Consider the following 16524-nt stretch of genomic DNA (forward strand, 5'->3'; position numbering starts at 1 on the left):
ATAGTCTAATTGGAAGGCAATGAGGGCTTGAACTTGGACGGAGGCCATATGGATAGAGAGAGTCTCATAGAAGAGATGTTATGGATATAGAATCAATAAAACTTGGCAATAAATAAGATGTGATACATGGGAAAAAACAGAAATCTGAAGAAGAAATAGTCTGTAATTGTGAACCTTTGAGATGGAAAAGATAGTTAAGTCTTTGATAGAAATAGGAAAATTAGGTAGAGGATAGTTTGGGGGCAGGATAGAGGGAAGGAATAATGAGTTCTATTTTAGCCATACTGAGTTTGAAGTACTTATGGGACATTGGAGATGGAGATGTCTAGTAAATGAGGGCCAGAAAGAAGTCACTTTATTATCATCATGCAAGGGTCAGAGCCACAATATGGATCAGTCCTGATTTCAAATCCAGTGTTCTTTCCAAAACACCAATTAATTGAATTGAAATACCTAACAATGTACTTCAAGCTTTCATCACCTTTTATCACGGCTACTTCAATAGTCTTCTAATTAGCCTTCCTGCTTCTAATCTCTCACCTCTTGCAGTCTAGCCTTCATATAGATGCCCAAAGAATCTTCACAAAATACTACTCTATCTTAATGTCCTATTCAATGATCTTCAGTGGTTCTCTATTGCATCTTGGATACAATACAAAATTCTGTGTTCAGCATATAAAGTTCCATATAAGTTTATTTCCCATCAATTCTCCCTCTGATGCCCTTACTTTTCAACCAAACTGAAGGACTTGCTATTCCTCATCTCAACCAATCACTCATCAAAAATCTATTGAGTACTGAGTCATACACCAGGTGCAGGTATACAAAAAAGAGAAATAAACCAAACAGTCCTTTCTCTCAAGAAAATTATATTCTTCTGCTGGAGATAGCACATACACATAAAAACATATAGGATGTCTCAAAAATCTTAGTGTAGTTTTAAGCTTTGAGTGTTTAAGACTTTTGGAACAGTGTGTGTGTGTGTGTGTGTGTGTGTTTGTGTGTGTGTGTATAGAATAAATACAAAATAATCACAAAACAATTTAAATAGACAGCACTAACAGTTTGTGGGGAGTCATCAGGAAAAGCTTTATGTAGAATGTCATGTATGAGGTAAGACTTGAAGGAAATAAAGAATTCAATGAGTTTGAAGTGACAAGAGAGAATTCCAGGAAAGGGCAAAAACCCTTGCAAAAAAGCATGGAGATGTGAGGAGTACCCTGTGGGAGACACAGCCTATTTGTCTAGATTGTAGATTGTGGGAAGGAGGTTAATATATAATGAGTAGGGAAAGGTAGATCAGGGCCAACTTGTGAAGGATTTTAAAAGTCAAACAGAGAAATCTATTTCTAGTTCTAAAGTCATTCTGGAATGAATTCTTTCCTCAGCTACACCTATTGGAATCCCTAGTGGTCTTCAAAGCTTAGCTGAAGTTCTATCTCCTGCGGTAGTTTGCCTTTCCGATTCTGCCTATTTCCTATTCCTATTCTTCTCGGTTGTTAAAGATCTCCCTCAACTGAGTTGACTTTATATTTACTTCTTTATATTTTGTATTTTTTAAAAATCTGTGTACTTATGAATTCCCACTTCTCTCTGTAGAATATAATTTCTTTGAGGTGTAGGTCTGTTTCAATTTTTTTTAACCCCAGCATCTGGCACCTAGTAGGGTCTTAATGCTTTTCAAATTAAAGTGAATTTTCTTTACATATTTTTCATCCCTCTTCATAATACATACTTTGATAGTCCATATTTTTGTGATTTGACCAAACCTTACAAATCATTTATTTTTTTCCCCTCCTTCCTCAAGCACTAGGCAAAACAACTTACTTGGTTGCCTCCTGCCTCCACTTTTTTTTTTTTTAGAGCTAGAAAGGACCTTAGAGATCTAATTCACCTTCCCTTCTCTACACTGTAGTTGAGGAAACTGAGAACTGAGACCTAGAGGAGTGAAATGAACTACCCAAGGTCATATAGATTTGCCTCATAAAATATTTCTTTCCAAAATTAAAAAAAATCTTAGTGTTTTGAATATTTGATTATGTATTCATTTGCATTTCATTTTTAAGATGCAAAATTTTCAGCCTCCATATAAATTCCACATATACCAATGAACAATAGAACTATACTCCTTGACTCTTGTTTTAAAATATCAAGAGAAACCAGATATATCTCTTGTTTCTGACCCTTCTTTTGCTTTTTCTTTCTTGTTCTAGAGTTACAATACAATATTAGGATTTACAGTCTTTTTAGGGTACAGATTTACTTGTTACAAATAATAATATCCTATTCAAAGATATAAATTTGATGATCACTTAGATGGAAAAGAGCAAAAGTAAACCCCCCCTTTTTTTTTACCCTATCATTACATGTTTTATACATGATGCATTTTAGTAAGCATTCTGTGAACTTAAAAAAAGAACATAACCTAGTTTAAATTATTTGTTCATTTGGAGGTCATCTTTCACATTGTATGTGACTAGTCTCTGAAGTAAAAAATGAAAGTATATATATATATATGTATGTATGTATGTATATATATAAAGCACAATTTAATAATACATTTCCTTTCTAAAAGAACTTTACTTAATAACATTGTGGTTTGTCAACAACTGAAATTAACTTTTTCTTAACTTTTATACTGATAGACCTTACTAAATTTTGACATATTTTTCATCTTTATTTCTGAAGGCAACTTATAAAATGTTGGAGCTTGAAATAACTTAAGGCCTCATCTCACATGATCTTTGCTCCCACCTCCACCCCTGTTTCACTGATGACGGGATCAGAGGGGTTATGCAATTTTCCTGATGTTAAAAAGCTAGTTATATTCAGAGTTGCTTCTAGAACACAATTCTTCTACCCCTTTGTTTTAATCAATTCTAACACAAGAAGATTGCTGTCTGACCCCCTTGAGGAAGTTATTCAATTTTTTTGGACTTCCTTCACCTGCAAAATTCAGAGGTTAGAGTAGACAGTTGTCATTTGATGATAACAGTTAATAAATGCCCTTTTCTCACTAAGGCTGGTGGTATGGTTCTATAGCCAAAACCTAGCAAGATCTTTGGTTCCCAACTATAGATCTGGAAGGGATCTTAGGGGTTGCATAGTCCAACTCTCTCTATTTATAAATGAGAGATAATGTGATTTGCCCAAGGCTGCACAGCTAGTAAGTGTCTGAGGCAATATTGGAATTCTATTTTTCCTGTTTTTCCCAATCCTGTGCTCTCTCTACTCTGCTAGGCTCCCTTTCAAATCATAATGAGTAATAACAGATGAACAATCCATATATCCCACTGGTATAGAAGAGTTTTATATCTGCATCATCAGTGGGAGTTCATATTATGATGAATCATGGACCTCTGAAGTGCAAAAAAAAATTTCAGGCTAAGCTGAACAGGTTAATAGACTTTTTCCATTAAAACTGAATGGAAAATGATTTTGCTTGCCACACTTAATTGCCATGTTAGGGAATTTTGTCATGCTTTCCTTAGAGTAGAGGTGACCTAACATGGCCCATTGGAAAACCATGGCATCTCATTCTGGAAGATCTCAGCTTCCCAGTCCTTGACTTGTTTGCTTTCTCTGTTCTGAGTGCTTAGCATGACACCCCAAAAGTGATTGATAACAGTGAAGAATGAAGCTCCTTATCTTCAGGCCACCTAAACTGAAGCCTTCTTTTAAATCATATGTGTCTCATATTTCAACTCTGACCCTTAGATAAGTCAGCAGAAACCATTCTTTTGGACTTAATACATATCTACTTCAGAGTTAATGAAGCTTTTGTTTAGATTAGAGGAAGAAGACTTTTTTTTTTTTTGCTGGCATATGGTATGAGTAATTGAACTGCTTCTAATGTTGAAATTAGAAACTTTATTTTTTTCTTCTATATTAAGAAAACAGGAAAAATAAGCTTACTTTTGTGTTTTTAAAAATATTTTTCCTTTCTACCATGTATGTTTATAGATCAAATTAGATTTTATCTATTTCAAGTTGTAATTTTTTTTCTTTCTGTGATATATATTTCTAGGATGATAGTCAGTGTAAGTATTTTTTCTTTATCTTTATCAGGATATCTGTGGCCTTAAACCTTCTATATTCTCTCAGTCCATCATCACAATTTTAGTTTCATTTGTATCCTTATCTGGACAGGCCCTGAAGTTCACCTTCTTCAACAATACAGTAGCTACGATACTGGAATCCTGGACTACCATTAGAGCAAGGTATAGTTGAAAGGGTTCTTTTTTTTTTTTTGAATCAGAGGATCTGGTTTCAGATACTCTCTGCCTCTGATACTCTCTGTATGACTTAGAACAAATCATGTATTCATTTGAACCTATATTTATCCGTAAAATAAGGAAATTGGACTAAATGATACCTGATGTCCCTTCCAATTCTAAATTCTATGATGCCATGATTGTCACCAAACTTCTTTTTGTCCTTCTTGCCCCTGATAAAGAAGTATTCCTTTTCCTTTCCAACCCATTTTTATTCCATCTCATCCCAATTACACTAGAAATTATGTCACCATGTTATATTCCCCAGTAGAATGTGATTTCCTTGAAGGATTCTTTTTCTTCTTTTTTCTTTCCTTCTTTCTTTGTTTCTTTCTGTTTGTTTGTTTGTTTCTTTCTCTTCTGTTTTGTTTTTGAATTCCAGTGCCTTGCACAAAGTAGCATCTTTACTAAACATTTGTTGAATCAAATCAGACCCCCCTCATTTTACAGATCAGGGACCAAGACTCTAAGTGGTTTAAAAAAAAATCACCAAGGTAAAGGTCACACAAGTATCAAGTAACAGGGCCAGGATTCAAAGCAAGATATTCTGACTCAGTCCAGTCCTCTTTCTGCTATAGGAAATCCTTTAGCCCAAACTTCTCATTTTGTAGGTGAAGTCTTCAGAGGTAAACTGCTTGAGGTTAGCTTCTATATCTCATTATTAGCTGGGACTTAAATGAATGTCAAACACACACTTACCAAAAAGACATTTTATGGAGAACTCACACAGGGCAAGTGCTCACATGGTGGTCAGAAGAAGTGGTACAAGGACACTCTCAAACTCTCTCTTAAGAATTTTGGAATTAATCAACTGTGTGAGATGGCTGATGCTGATACAAGACTGCCAGCATGGTATGCCATCATCAGAGAAGATGCTGTGCTTTATGAGCAAAGTAGAATTGAATTAGCTCTAAAGAAACACGAGATGCACAAATTTAGAGAATCCACCTAAAATAGTCACACGGGCTATTTGTGCCTGACCTCTGGTGGAGCATTCCAAGTTTATATTGGTTTGAACAGACCCAGTCGGATGCACTGTAACATGACTCTAACATTGTGATGTCATTTTGGTTGTATTCAAGAACAAGGGACTTGAACCCTTGTAATTTCACTTTTATATCAGGGCTTTTTGTATTATTAAGCAGTCCTTGAGTGATCTGAAAAGTTTAGGTCTTTCCAAACAGTGACTAGTCTTTGTTCTGCTTATTGGTGGCCTGCCTCATTTTGCATTAATGTATTTAATACTTTGATGGCTTCTTTTTCTTACAGATAGCATTCATTCTAACAGTTTAGGTAATTCATACTATCTCATCCTGTGCAAATCTGGCCCTGGTCTCCCAGAATTTTCTACAAGGGGTCTACCTAATATATAGAGAACCTTTTCTCTAGATCTCTTAATAATGTGTGGGGACCAATAGGATACACAGGCTGCAAATCTGGTAGTCTTCATTATTATTTGAGGGATAGATAGTTACAGTAGATAGAGTGCTGGACTTGGAATCAAGAAGAACTGCGTCCAACTTTGACCTCAGACAATCTCTAAGTGTGTGACCGTGGATAAGTTACTTAAACTTTCTGGGCCTTGGTTTCTACATTTATAAACTTGTAGAATTGAACTTGATAACTCTTAAGGTCTCTTGTAGCTCTAAATTTATGATATTGTGATTTATGTGATATTATGTGATATTACAATTTTACAATTACAATTACAATTGTGATTTATGATATTACAATATTATGATATTGTGGCCATTACATGACTGGTCCACCTTCTAGTCTGGCAACACAACTCTTGTTTGATATCCTTCATAGCTTTTTTTGTGTGTGAAATTATTCACTGGTAATATGCTGTGGTCTGATGAGGGGAAAGAATAAGCATTTATATAATGTCTACTATGTGCCAGACACTGCTACAAATATTGCCTCATTTGTTCCTCATAATGAAGGAGGTGCTATTAGTATCCCCATTTTAAGGCATAGATATTTTTCAAACACTTTAATTTGTAAATTTTCTTATTTGGATATTTAGAACAAACTATTTTGAGGGATTATAGAGCTCTCTTAAGAGGCTCTGGACTTCATTCAATCAATATAATGCCATCTGTAGAGAGAAACATCTGGAAAACTTCACCAAAATTTCTTTTCCATTTGAAATTTCTGCTAGAAATCTTCCATGACAGAGGCAAAAAAAACTTTTGCAAGAGAACTTCTCCCTGTGTTACACTTCATTTGACATTAATGAACAAAGGGCCATTAAACATACTTATCTCTAATATCTAATTATACACTTATTTTTAAAGTCAGAAAAGGTGATGAAATTATGAGACCCCTAGTCCAAATTACCTTTAGTCCTCTTTAATGATTGCTCTCACCTGTTCCTCCTTTACAGACCCTTCTCATAATTTATTCTAAAACCTGTCAATGAGTTTGTCATCTTTCACCAAAAATAACTGTTGGCAAACCAAATGATTCAATATTTAGTTGTCATTTTTTTTTCTGGATCATGTGCAAATCTGAGTGATCCTTCCCACTGAATGCCATTTTCTATTTCTTGTTTCGTATTCAAGCATTCAAGTAGAAACCCAGCCCTAATAACACAAAAGACAAAGCAAAGCATGGTTTTACTTCATAACTGTACTATGTGTAGGAAAACCAAATTGCTATTGAGAACTACAAAATAACGTGCCAAATTCCCCTGTTGGAAGCCTTCAAAATAAAAGTTACAAAGGCCACTGCTAATTTCCTTAATGTGACTGGGAAAAGGGCACATTGATTTTCATTTCTGTTTGTCACCAATGTGAATATTAATCAGCTATTGCCTTTGCTTGGCTGCTCAGTTGTCGTCCCTTAAATTCAGACAATGCATTTTCAGTTCACTGAAAGTCTCATAGTTTTTATTTCACTTTGAATACTAGCAAGTTAACAAATCAGCTCAACAAGCCTATATTTAGTGCCTACTACATATGTGCCAGGCAGTGTGCTAAATACTGGAAATAGAAATGCCAAAATAAGAAAATTGATTGTAAACTCCTTGAAGGTAGGGACTGTCTTTTTGTTAACTGTATCCCTGGCATTTAGTAAAGTGTCTTAATAAATGTATATGGGATTGGATTTATTGGATTAGAAAGACGGGTTCCTGTACTCAAGGAGCTTATATTCTAATGGGGGAAAACAACACATAAAAGAGAGCTGAAAAACAGATGGATAGGGTGAAGGGACCCACATGAGAGCATGGTGGCACAGTCTAGAAAATAAGGAGAGGATCTGGGAAAAAAATGAAGGGTGACAGATCCATATATTTTCTCAAAATCAAAGCTATGGGATGAACTCACCAGTGAGAAGGCATAGGAATCTTCCAGGAGGAGAAGGCTAAAGGCATGGTGGCAAAGCTCAAAAGGTCAAGAAGGCAAGTCTAGAAACTAAATCTAGATGCTCTAAACTTAAATCTAGTTATTTTTCCATCTAACCATGATGACTCCCAAATTTATATTTCCATTGTACACTAAATTCTGCATTCATATATCCAACTCCCTGAAGGGCAGCTTAACATAGATATCACATCAGTACCTCAAAATCAACATTCCCCAAATGAGCTCATTGTCTTTCCCCTCATTCTAAATAATGGAGCTAATATTAGCATGGAATATGCTTCTGAGTGGTGAAAGCTGAGGTGATGACTTGCACTTACTCTTTCCAATGGGTATCATCATCTCATTTCTACTGAAAGCCCTCTTTAAGCTTTTGTGGACATATGACACAATCATACCTTGGCATTTTCCCTAGGAGGCCCATAACTATGGCAGCCCCTTGGCAGCCTGAGTTTCTCTCACAATAGAGAAATGAAGGGTCAGAGATGGTCCTTTTTCTCAGTATGACCGTATCTGCAGTTGGACTACCTTTCGGCCTGCTCCTACACCCTACACCCCTGCCCCCATGCTCAACAGGTAAAGATATTCCTAGTCATAACAATGTCTATTGCTTCTTTGAACTACTCTTTCTGTCAGTGGCATCATCATTTCCCTGGTTTCCCATAATTCTAACTTTTGATCTTTCTCTGTTCTTTCCTTTTCATGTGAGATGTTATCAAGTTTGATTGTGAATCTCTCTCTCTCTCTCTCTCTGTTTTTAAAACTATTGAAATAGACAAGAGGTTTTACACTTCAACTCTCTTCTCACAATCTATTTTTCATTATGTTGCCAGAGAGATTGTTCTTTTCCATAGACCTGGCCTCGTCTCTCCCCTGGTAAATAATTAAATAAATCTATGTACCTTAACACATTTAAACACTTAAAGGTTCTCCAAAATCTGTTGCCACCCTACTTTTTTCAGTCATATTTCATATTACTCCTTTCAGTGTGCTCTATACTTTAATCAATCCTGGAAACTTTCTCTTCTCCAAGCACACACCGGGCCCTCATCCCTTCACTCAGCCTATTCCATATTCCTGTGATTATTTACTTCTCCCCCAACTTTTGTCCATTAGACTCCTACCCATCGTTTCAAAGTATTCTAAAATGCCATTTTCTCCATGAAACCTCATTTGATTTGCCTTTCCATAACTACTTTCTGCCTTGGACTTCCCAAGGCATATTATTTTGTATTTCTCTCATGCATTTGTCACATTATGTTGTATATTATAGTCATCTGTATTTGTGTTTTATCTGCCTCCTAGGCTGTGAGCTCCCATCATTGTACTTCAAGGCCCAATTGTAATACACATTAACTTTTCAGAACAGTGGAGCTCTTTTTAGTGACTAAAAATAGTTTAATGATGTATCCTCATCAGCAGAAGTTGTATGTACAAAACTGCTTAATAGGCATTTGCTAACGACTTTCTGGGTCATTATTGTATTCCTTTTGAGAAAAGATTACAACCTATTCAAAGTCCAAGTTGTGGAGGCAGACCTCTCTGGAACTCTTCAACTTACCAAAATTACAGTCATTGTCAGAAGTCCTACCATCTTTTCTACTTCAGAGTTAAAGACTCAATTACTTCATTCTTTTTCTTATTCTCTCTCCCTGTTTACCTCTCTCATTTGCTCTTTCCCCCTTTCTCTCTCCTTCTTTTTCCTTTTTTTCTGCCTTTTCTTTCTCCTTTCTCCTACTCTCTTGGCTCTCCTCCTCTTTGACTTTCTTTCTCTCCCCTCCTTTTCTCTTTCCCTATTCCCACTCTTTCTACCTTTTCCCCTCATGCCTCTCTTTCTCATAAGCTCCCCATTTTCTCCATCCTTTTTTCTGTTTCTATTCTCTTCTTTCCTTTTTTCTTTCTCCTTTATCTCATTCCCCTTTTCCTCCTTTCCTCCTCTTCCTTTTCCTCCTCCTTTTACTTCTCTCTCATTAATTTTACTTCTACTCCCCAGTGTACTCTTTTTCCCTTTCTCTTTCTCCATTTCTTCCTCCTTCCTTCCTTTCCTCTATTTCAACTCAACAACAAACATTTATTAAACATCTAATATATGAAAGGTATTTGGGAAAGTAAAAAGAGAAAATGAAATACAACCAATCCCTTTAAGTAATTTACAGTCTTATAGGAAGATGGGGTGTACAAACCTAATTATAACACTTAGAATATTATAATGGAATAATATTATGAATGGAAGAGGTCAATAAGGGTCATGAATGATTCTGAGGAGGGGAAATCATTTCCCAGCAATAGGATCAGGGAAGCCTTCACAGTCTATAATGGATATAATGGGCCTTGATGATGAAAAATAATGTGAGCAAGCTGAGATTTGGTGGCAGTTCATTCTAGCTATCAGATATGATGATCTAGCACTTTGGTTTTGCCAGCCTATAGAGAATATAAAGGGAAACAATGTGAAATAAATCTGGAAAGGGAGGCTGGAATTAGATTTTGGGAGGACATAGTCTTGATTTTAAGGAGCTTAATGTCTGAAGTAGTAAACAGGGAACCTTTCTTGAGCAGATGAAAGATGCTTCAGGCCTCTCTTTGAATGTCTCTCATTGGTTTATCGGTCTTTAATACATATATACACACATATCCATATATGTACACATGTGTTATATGTTACATACATATCATATACATATATCTATACCTTTCTTGTATGTGTAATATACACATTATGCATATATGTATGTGTGTATGTATATATACATGTAATCTGTCAATCATCTCTCATGAAGAGGAAAAGTCTTTTTTCTCTATACTCCATCTTTCCAACTTCAATTTTACACTTATCTGGCATGGATATGACTGTAGTCAAGACAGATTATGAAGAACAATAAAGAAACTTCCAGAATTAATGGAAAACTTACCCCCATTATAATAATTTTCCTTGAGGGAAGAGATTATCTTACTTTTTGTTTGCATTTATATTTTCCTGCTTAGCACAATGCCTGGAATATACTAGGCACTTAATAAATGCTTGCTGACTGAATGCTTCCAGAAAGCCTTCTCTTGTATTTGCCAACTACTTAAAATCTTTCAAATAACTCTTCAAATATTTAATGGTAATAATGCATTTCTGATATAGGTGTTTTTGAGTAGAGTATGAATTGTGAACCTTGAATTATTATTATGTTATTACTGTGAAAAGTGATTTTCCCAATGACTCCATGAGGGTCACTGAGTAAGTTTCCCTCCCTACTATTTTGCTATGGAGGAAATCAAACTAGGTATAAGTGAAATAGCCTGTAACCACAATTAAATAACACATTTAATCTTGACCCAGAGACATTCTATCTTAGGCAGGTCACTTCTACTTCTGTACCTCAGTTTTCTTATCTGGAAAATAACGGGGCTGTAATAGTTGGTCTCTAATGCCCTTGCCAACTGTAGATCCTAAGCATTTTCCTTTGGTGGGTTTAGGCCAATTTGTCTGGCCCCACTAGCCTTCTTCCACAGGATTGAGAAAAACTAGGTCAACATGTTACAACATCCTTTTTTCTCTACAGAGTTGTCAAAGTCTCTTTCTGCTTCTTCTGCCTGCAACTAAATATCTGATCTAGGCCCTGCTTATTTCAGGTATTGATAACGTTGGCCCTCCCAGTCTTAAGGCTTTTTTTTTTCTTTTTCCTCATTGGTCTGAAGAGCTGGAGATGTGAAGGCTCTCCTACTTTGCCCTTCTTCAGCTGCTGAAAAGGCTCTAATGTGTACTCTCTGCGTGACTATGAACAAGTCATTCAAAATTTCTGTGTCCTAGTTTCCTTATATATGAAACAGGGATACTACTACCACTTTTACTCTCTCAGTCACAGTTGTGTTATATAAAAAAGACTTTGTATATGAAAAAATGCAATATAAATGGAATATATCATTATTACTGACCTGAAATTCCATTCCAAAAAGCACCCACCCACGTACATACATACCTCTTTCTCCTCTTACATTTGCTCCATTGTTTTTCCCATTGCTCTCATTTTTCAGATGATTCCTTATCCCAATTTTCACACTGGTACTTTTAAAGATTCAGCTCCATTCAACAAGGCTTTTTTTTTTTTTAATCTAGGAAATCAAAGACAAAAAATGAAATCATCTCTGACCTCAAGAAGTTTATACTCTATTGAAAAGATGACACTCTCAAAAAACAATAAGTGGAAATAGGAATTGCCATAAAACTGCTTCATGTGGCATGGGTTATATGTATTATATAGACTTCTATAAAAGTTATGTCAACATAACTTCATGCCGACTTTCTATTTTTTATCACCTTTGCCAATTTTGTGAGTGTGAAGTGAATTCTCAACAATGCTTAAATTTTCATTTCTCTTATAACTAGTGACATGGAGCATTTTTTATATGCTTGCTGATCATTTTCAATTTTTTCCTAAAAGCTTTTTGCTTATATCTTTTAACTCCTCGTATTGTGAAATTCTCATTCTTATTATTTGATCAGATCACCTTGTTTTCAGGTCATATATGGAATCATGACATCATAGAGGGAAATATGGAAGATTCTTCTTTTTTGTTTTAGAGATGAGGAGACTGAGGCCTAGAGAGGTTAAATGGTTGGTCTAAGTCAATGCAAATACTAAGTGGCAGAGTGGGAGTTCAACCCAGGTACCAGCTCAATGAAGTCATTTTCCTGAGTTTTTGATCACAAACCATTTGATATTCTTTGGTGACCTATTTATATGCCCATCAAGTACCATTCTTTTAACTCTTTGGGATACTTATAATTTGGATACTTTCCAAATTTTCTTAATGAATGTTTATGAATTAACTGATTGACTGATCTTGACAGCCAAATAGCATTTCCTGGGCAATTAAGAATGAGATAAATTTTATTCTATTAGATATTTATTAAGCACTTATTGTGTCCCAGGCATTTCTAGGCTTTGAACATATCAACGTACAAATTAAACATTCCCTGCCCTCAAGGAGCTTCTACTCTAGTGAAGGAATGAAATACGTGCAGACAAAAGTAAATATGAGGTCACTTGAAGAGGAGGAAGCTATTAACAACTGGGTAAGTAGGTAGAGGGATCGGTCAGTGAAGGCTTAATGGAAGAGATGTAATTTGAGATGATCCTTGAAGTAAGATAAGAATTTCGAGAGGTGAAGTTGAGGAGAGATTTCATTTTCGGCACGGGAGGCATGTTGTGCCAATTCATGGAGCAGGAAAATAGAATATAGAGTTTCAGGAAAACAAATAAACAAACAAACAAAACAAAACAACTGTGATTATGACTAATTAAGAATAAATGAAGTAGAGTAGTATGAAATGGAAGCAACTAGGTGGCACAGTGGATAGAGCACTGATCCTGGAGTCAGGAGGACCTGAATTCGAATCTAGCTTCAGACACTTACTACTTATGTTACTCTGGGCAAGTCACTTAACCCTGTCTGTCTCAATTTCCTCATCTACTAAATACATTTCCTAAGAAGGAAATGGCAAAGTACTCTAGTATTTTTGCCAAGAAAACCTCAAAAGGGATCATGAAGGGTTGGATGCTACTGAAAAATGACTAAAAACACCAAAAAGAAATATGAAATGAGTCTGGGAAGATACATTAGAGGAAGATTGCAGAGGTCCACTTATGACAGGCAAAGAAATTGGTACTTTATCTTAGTGACAATAGATTTTTAGAGAAGAAATCTTAAAGACAATAGGGAAGCAATTGGTTTTTGTATTTCCAGCACCTACCATTGTATAGTCACAGAATAAATGCACGTGTTTATAGCTTAAAAGACTTTATGACAGATTATAACTATAGAGAGGTTCTTTAAATGACCCGCTGAGCATTGGCATTCATTCATTCATTCAACATTCAATAAGCATCTATATAACTATTTATTAAAATAAATTAAAAGAAAACCCCACTATAAAAAAAAGCTGAGAAGGAAATGGGCAGCTCACATTTTATGTTCATCAAACCTAAATAGGAAATTTAAAAAAAAATTAATAATAAGTACCTTTAAACCATTCCCACAAAGATTTTATAGAATGGGGAAAACAGACATATAAATTAATAATTACTATTGTCTCAGTCACCTTCTATGCAAAATTATCACTGGGATCCTTTCAATTTGGGGAAAATATTTTCCTTTCACATAGGTCAATAACTGATGAGTTCACCTGCATGATTACTATCCATTTTTAATTTATAGTTTTAGGCAGTGGTCTAAGGCTTAGAGAGCTAAATGATTCGCCCATGATAAATAAGAGATGGAATTTAAACCCTTGTCTTTTTTCCTTATGTCATATTCAACTCTATATCAACTGCTCCTTACTGTCTCTTTCTTTCTCATGGTAGGTGCATAAAAAATATTGACTTGAATTCAATTCCCTCTCTGAGATACATTGAAAAGCAATATCTTAGAGTTTTTAAAAGGATCATAAGATTGATCATTAGAATATAACTGTTCTTTGGTAACCCTTAAAGGTAGCAACAATTCTTTTGTTCCTGAAATTTTTTTGTATGCTTACCAAGTGAGAATATAAAATCTTTGGGTAGGAGTAGGAGAGAAACTACAGGCTATCATTGATTGTTACCCTTTATAATGCCTATCCCAGTGCTAGGTCACTTTCACCTCTAAATCTATGATCCTAGGGCAATCATTGCCATCAAAGAGCATATAATCTATAGTAGGAAATGGATTCAGTTGTTATTGTTCAATTGTTTCTCCGTCATGTCTGACTGTGACTCTATGGGGTTTTCTTGGCAAGAATACTGAAGTGGTTTGCCATTTTCTTCTCCAGCTCATTTTGCAGATGAAGAAACTAAGGCAAATAGGGTTGTGATTTGCCCACACAGCTAATAAGTATCTGAGGTCAGATTTGAACTCCGGTCTTCCTGAATCAGAGGAAATAGCAGAAAAGTAAGGGTGAGAACCCAAGTCACCTATCCCTTACGCCATGGCTCTTTGAAATGCGTACTATTCATTAGACACATATTTATTGAATGAATTTATGAAAATAAGATGAAATTGCATATTTTCCATAAAAGTATGTCACAATTATTCAAGATTATAAATATATTTATGATAATTAAACACATTTGTACACAGGTGTTGCATTATTAAGTTGAATTCATGCCTAATTTTAATATTATTTAAATAATTGATGAACAAGAATGACTGAACCAAGAATGAGAATGAATATCATTTTTTTCCCAGAGCATCCCTATAAATTTAGCTAGTCTTATAAATACAAAATGAAGGAACAGCAGCTGCTGGGCATCACTTCATGCTCACCTTTGCCTGGAATTCATGGCCCTCATACAATTAAGTTCCAACCTTCCTTTTCAGGATTATCTCACTTCTCTTTAAATGTTTTATTTTCTAGCCAAACTGGACTACTTCCCATCTCCTGTTCCATTCCTACTGTATCCTATTCCCTTACCTTTGCATAAGCCAGGGGTGGAAAACCTGTGGCCTCAAGGCCATAGCTAGCCCTTTAGGTCCTCAAGTGTGGCCCTTTGACTGAATCCAAACTTCACAGAACAAATCCTTTTTTTTCCTTGAGGCAATTGAAGTTAAATGACTTGCCCAGGGTCACACAGTTAATACGTGTCATGTGTCTGAGGCTGGATATGAACTCAGGTCCTCCTGACTCCAAGGCCAGAACTCTGTCCACTGCGCCACCTAGCTGCCCCAACAAATCCTTTTAAGGATTTGTTCTGTAAAACTTGAACTCAGTCAAGACCACACTTGAGGACTTAGAGGACTACATACGGCCTTGAGGCCACAGGTTCCCCACCCCTGGCTTAAGCCATTTCCTATGTCTGAAGTGTACCCCCCTTTACCTACCTCCATAACCATAAATTGACATCTTTCCCTTTCTTCAAGGAGGAGCTAACTCCTCCATGATGTCTTCCCTGATTTTCCTATTTGAAAGTAAGATTAACATTGACATATCTCTTCCTACCTCTCCTTTGCACTTGCCACATTTGAGCTATTCTTATGTTATTTTAGTAGACATTTAATAAAAGCTTGTTGGCTTACAAAATTTTATCCCTTATAATAGAGTACAAGTTTCTTATTGTTAGGGGCTATCCTAGGATCTTAGAATCATAAGATTTAGAACTGAAAAGGAACTTAGAGGTAATTTAATTCAACCCCCCATTTTACAAATGGGGAAATAAAGCAAACCAGAGAGGTATAATGACTTGCCCCAAGTCACAGAGGCAATGCATAAGTGGCAGAGTTAGCATTTGCTTCCAAATCCAGAGCTCTTTCCACTCCAGCTTTTTTCCTAATCCATCTTTGTGTTTCTGTAGTTTAGCTCAGAATCTTGACATACTGTTGGTACATTAGTTGACATCTGGGATTTGGATGATATCCTATTTCCACCTCACTATACTAGAGACTTTGGGGAATTTCCCCTTTGGGTGAGATCTGGGACTGTCTTGGTTGAGCTGAGTTATCTTTCTTCTAATGGGAGAACTCCTTGGATTTGTATTATTTGGTGTGTATTCTCATTTGTATACTTTCTCTGATTTCTGTTTTGCTATTGACTTGGATAAATGGGTTTCTTTGCTAAAAAAGAAATGCTTATTTAATTGAGTTCAATTGAATTGAATCTGTTGAACTGAATCATCCACAGCAGGGAGATGTGCAAAGGGGATGAATGTTTTTGGCTCTGCCATGTTCTGGTCTGCCTATCATGTGAAGACAGTTTGATTTCTCTTCACAAATGTAAGGGAATTAGGACAGTTTGCATTTTAATCTTATTTATTTAATAGGCTTCTCATCTTACATGTTTCTTTTATTAAAGGAAATTAACTTTAAAGCCTTCTGAATTTATAGCAGTACACTTTGTGAACTCTCTGCTTGGTCTTCTG

The sequence above is a fragment of the Vombatus ursinus genome, unplaced genomic scaffold, assembly GCF_900497805.2.
Source record: "Vombatus ursinus unplaced genomic scaffold, bare-nosed wombat genome assembly UNPS02014841.1, whole genome shotgun sequence".
Lineage (NCBI taxonomy): Eukaryota > Metazoa > Chordata > Mammalia > Diprotodontia > Vombatidae > Vombatus > Vombatus ursinus.